This window comes from Dama dama, chromosome 29 (assembly GCF_033118175.1).
Source record: "Dama dama isolate Ldn47 chromosome 29, ASM3311817v1, whole genome shotgun sequence".
Classification (NCBI taxonomy): Eukaryota; Metazoa; Chordata; class Mammalia; order Artiodactyla; family Cervidae; genus Dama; species Dama dama.
In genome coordinates, this window is record NC_083709.1 from 15,874,487 (window position 1) to 15,879,205 (window position 4,719).

At 42.3% G+C, this 4,719-nt stretch overlaps 1 pseudogene; it reads right to left on the bottom strand.

Annotated features, from left to right (window-relative positions):
* Positions 1-1,555: 1,555 nt before the first annotated feature.
* LOC133048443 (methionine aminopeptidase 2-like) lies at positions 1,556-4,517 on the bottom strand (annotated as a pseudogene).
* Positions 4,518-4,719: the final 202 nt, after the last annotated feature.

Here is a 4,719-nt window from a genome sequence, read left to right on the forward strand (position 1 = left end):
CCTGATGCTGGGAGGGATTGGGGTCAGGAGGAGAAGGGGACAACAGAGGATGAGATGGCTGGATGGCCTCACCAACTTGATGGACATGAGTTTGAGTAAACTCCAGGTGTTAGTGATGGACAGGGAGGCCTGGCGTGCTGCGATTCATGGGGTCGCAGAGTCGGACATGACTGAACAACTGAACTGAAGTGATTCTAACTCATTCTGAGCAAACTCAAATTTGGGTCATAGCTGTATTTTTTTCTCAGCCTCATTCTTCTGCAAACTGTTTCTAAAGTTGTATTTAGTGATGGAATTCCTTTCTGTTCTCTCCGGATCTCATTCATCTACCTTTTCATTCATACTTTCTCATCATCTTTCCTGGAATCTTTTGTATCACAGGCCTATTCCATTTTTTTTTTCAGATCCGAAAATGTGTTTATTTTTTAGAAAATGGATTCCAGGAAGGTTAAAAAGCAATACCAGAGGGTATATAGGTGCAGAACTGGATGTAGTCATTCAAAGCATCGAATTAAGAATATGGCATTCCTTAAAAAACTGGAAATAAAACTACCATATCACCCAGCAATCCCACTCCTGGGCATACATACCGAGGAAACCAGATCTGAAAGAGACACGTGCACCCCAGTGTTCATCGCAGCACTGCTTATAACAGCCAGGACATGGAAGCAACCTAGATGCCCATCAGCAGACGAAACGATAAGGAAGCTGTGGTACATATACACCATGGAATATTACTCAGCCATTAAAAAGAATTCATTTGAACCAGTCCTAATGAGATGGATGAAACTGGAGCCCATTATACATAGTAAAGTAAGCCAGAAAGATAAAGACCAATATAGTATACTAATGCATATATATGGAATTTAAAAAGATGGTAGCAATAACCCTATATGCAAAACAGAAAAAGAGACACAGATGTACAGAACAGACTTTGGGACTCTGTGGGAGAACTCAAGGGTGGGATGTCCTGAGAGAATAGCGTTGAAACAAGTATACTATCAAGGATGAAACAGATCACCAGCCCAGGTTGGATGCATGAGACAAGTGCCCAGGGCTGGTGCACTGGGAAGACCCAGAGGCATGGGATGGAGAGGGAGGCGGGAGGGAGGATCGGGAAGGGGAACACATGTGGATCCAGGGCTGATTCATGTCAATGTATGGCAAAACCCACTACAATATTGTAAAGTAATTAGCCTCCAACTAATAAAAATAAATGGCAAAAAAAAGAAGGACAAAAAAAAAAAAAAAAGAATATGGCAATATAAATATCTGAAAAGCATCTCTTAGGTGTTTGAAACAAAATGTATAAGTCATTCCTAACTATTTGGAGCTTTACAGACAGAAAATAGTTAACATTTCAAAGTCCTGGAAGCTTTTTCCTTGGTTAATAACATTAATGGTTTGCCTTTGATCAAATTCCTTCCTTTTTAAACATGGATAAAAGTATTACATAGGTCCACTGTTAAGACAACATGCTGCAAATTAAATCTGGTATAATGTATTCCAACAAAGCTTAGAAAATAAAAGGTGTTGTGGTGGCTTTGGACCAAGTTTAATAGTCGTCTCCTAGGCTGACAACTTCTTTACATGTTGGACGCAAAAGTATGGTGTGTTCAAACTGTGCTGTATACGATCGTTTAATGTCACATAATGGTGGATATGGGTCTACAATGCCCAAGTCACACAGATTCTTCAGAGCCATCAAGTATTTACTTTCTCCCAAATGATCCAGCCATCTGCAGCAGAAGGCAAGAGTGCCAAGTTTTCATTGATGACAGTTAACAAGTGTTTTGTTCTTGGAAGCCTTGTTGGCACATGTCCAACATTAAAATTTTTCATGTAATGTGAACATTCCATATCATCATGAACCACACATTCTCCTGCGCTACCAAAGGTTTCAATGGCATACACTTCTCCTTCCTCCATTCTTGTTGCCTCTCCTCCCTTCACAATGGGTACTGTTTTCCCAGCATGTATTCTATATGGCCCAATTGAATGTCCATTTAGATTACGGATTGGTTTCACTTGATATGTCTTCCCATGTATTTCAACTTCATAGGATTCCATAACTTCTTGGATAGCCTCACCATCACAGAATGAACATCAATTCCAGCACACTTTATTCCAGTGTTAGTGGCATCTTTTACAGCTTTTAATAATGTATCATATTTGGGGTTAAAAGTGACAGTAAGAGCACAATCAATAATCCCACCACTTATATGTGTTCCAAAGTCTGTCTTACAGATGTCATCATACGGTAATACTGTTGTGTCACCAGCATTGGGAGTATAATGGGCAGCACAGTTATTCAGAGAACACCCAGTAGGAAATGCCAGGCCCGCGTTTAATCCATTCTCTTTTATTAATGTTCCTGAACAGTCTTCCAACTTCTCACAGATTTCTATCATTGTCATCCCAGGCTTGATCCAGCTCATAACATATTTTCTAACTTGTCGATGTGCTTCTGCAGCTTCTCGAAAATCATTCCAAATCTCTTCACTAGCTTGATCTAATGCTTTCTTTTCTTCACTTGTAGTTCTCCAAGCAGCTGTTCGCCCATCTTGTGTGGGTGGGTATTCGCATTCTTGTCCTTTGGGAAATACACCATTAGGATACAGGTCACATATTGGAACTGAGGGAGGGTGTGTTTGAACTTTTGGTCCTCTCTTCTTCTTCTTTCCAGCTGCTCCATCTCCATCACCATCTCCATCTTCATCGTCATCATCTCTTTCTTTCTCTTCCAATGCTTGTTTTTCCAATTGTCTTGCCACCTCATCAACTGAGGCTCCTGCTCCTTTATCAGGTTCCTGTTGCCCTGGGGCAGACCCTTTACTCTTCTTCTTCTTCCGTCTTTTATTCCTGGCAGCCTCCTCAGCCGTAGAGGCAGCTCCCTCCTCCCTGTCATCTGGATCCAGGTCGCCATTCAGGTGGCTCCCGCAGGACGCTGCCTCCATGTTGCCCGAGAGAGCGCCAGGCACTGAAACAGAAGAGCGAGGGCCCGCTCCTTCTTCACCCACCTACACCAGTGACGCCGGAAGTTGCTCTCCGGGCCTATTCCTTTCCATGAATTACTTATTCCTTCACTAGGCATTGTCTGGTTTGTGGAGGACAAAAGGCGGGAAATATCAGTCCTTTCTCCCTTAAGGGTAAGAGATCAGTTAGGCTGTCTCTGGGTCCTTGGACCTTTAAACTGTGAACCCTGCATGTGTTTCTGTCAGCCTTCCATGCCTCATGGATTGGTCCATATGCATTGCGAGCAGAATGAAGTGGATGCAAAGGGATTGGGGACAGGGGGCAGTTGGGGTTGGGGTCAGGAGTGGAAGAACGAGAGCTGCAGTCTTCACAGAGCTAATCCGAGGTCTTCTTCCTGCTCAGCTCCATCCCAGACCTGGTATTCCCGAGCTGCCCCAGTATCTCTATTAACTCCATTTCTAGCTGATTGGTATCAAAAGAATCCTTTCTCAACATATTATCTTTTCTTGCCTTTCCTATTTTGTTTTTAGTCATTATTTTCAGTGACTTTACTTAAAATATCAAGCTGATTCTTTAAATACCTGCTCCAGCTTTCTTTAGTCAATTGCCTCATCTTTCTATTAATAAGTCCCAGGGAGGTGCTTTTTTTAAATTTTAAAATTATGTATTTTTGAAGGAAAGATCTGTTTAAGTGTGAGTGGACTCTCTTTGATTCTTTCTACTGAAGGGCTGTTTGGTGTACACTTTCTTAGTCAACTATCTGAAGGTTTATACTCCCTTCTCTCTGTGATTTTGCTGACTGCTGTAGGAATCTCCCAGACCCTGTTCTCTAGGAGGTAGAGGTCACTTCTGGTTGTTCTGCAGCAGCCCTCCATCTTCTCCTGCCAGAATTAGCAGATGAAGACCCATAATCCCTACATGAGCCACTTTCAGCTCTTTCAGGCTCAGTTTGTTCTGCGGCTGATTTCATATCTTAGAATGTCAAGTGCTGCTCCCTCTCCAGTCTGCCTCTTGGTTCAGTGCACTGCTGGCAGTTCTTTATCCTCCCTCTAGTCCTGGAGGATAATGGCTCATGTCAAGCTGTGCTTGTTTGTAACACAGTGATATACTTTGCCAAAACCGCTGGTTCTATGTGTCAGAGACTGCAGATATGAAAACAGGCAGTTCCAAATACAGAGATTGCATAGTATGGAAACTATATAGTGTTAGAAAAGTGGAGAACTTGTATAAACAGAGTAAACTGCCCTATGGAGACTACATCTGTGGGTCCCTGTGTATCTCAGGGTTAGTATACTTTTAGGGACATAATTGTTAAAGGGGTTAGAAATTGATTGAGGAAAGTAGATAAAAAGCTATGTTCCTGTTTATGTGTAAGGTCTCTTTGTTACTGTCACCCTCTGTAATCATGTCTTTTTAAAGTTTTTGTTTTTTTAAACTGTGGTAAAAATCACATAACATAAGCTTACTATTTTAATCATATTTAACCATACAAGTCAGGGGCACTGAGTACATTCACATTGTTGTGCAACACTCACCGTCATCCATCTCTTGAATCTTTCACCTTCCTAAACTGAAACTCTTACCTGCTCAGTCGAATCTGACTCTCTGCAGCCCCATAGACTGTAGCCCACCAGGCTTCTCTGTCCAAGGGATTTTTCAGGCAAGAGCACTGGAGTGGGTTGCCATTTCCCCCTCCAGGGGATCTTCCAGAGGCTGGGACTGAACTCACATTACCAGCATATC